General features: G+C 57.3%; 1 non-coding gene across 1 annotated transcript; it reads left to right on the top strand.

Moving 5' to 3' along the window:
* Trnar-ucg (transfer RNA arginine (anticodon UCG)) lies at positions 1-73 on the top strand. Its single transcript has one exon. It is a non-coding gene; the product is annotated as a tRNA-Arg (tRNA).
* Positions 74-316: the final 243 nt, after the last annotated feature.

Here is a 316-nt window from a genome sequence, read left to right on the forward strand (position 1 = left end):
GCCCAGATAGCCGAATTGGTAAGGCATTCGAGATCGAATCGAAAGGCGTGGGTTCGGTCCCCACTCTGGCGCGTGCTTTAGGGGCGAAGCTCTTAAAGCCGTGGGTCTGTCCCTCCCTTGTGTCTCGTGGTACGTGACCGCCTAGTTCGATGACTCACTCGCAGGTGGCGCTACGTGACCGCCTTGTTCGATGACTCACTCGCAGGTGGCGGTGGTGTGAGTGACGTCATGATGACGTCACTCGCACGTGACTGACACTATAAAAGGCAATCGCTGTTGACGGGCTTCCTCTTTCGCAACGAGTCACCGGATGGAG

Source organism: Haemaphysalis longicornis, unplaced genomic scaffold (genome assembly GCF_048455015.1).
Source record: "Haemaphysalis longicornis isolate Haplotype H1 unplaced genomic scaffold, Haemaphysalis longicornis Haplotype H1 scaffold_1, whole genome shotgun sequence".
NCBI lineage: Eukaryota > Metazoa > Arthropoda > Arachnida > Ixodida > Ixodidae > Haemaphysalis > Haemaphysalis longicornis.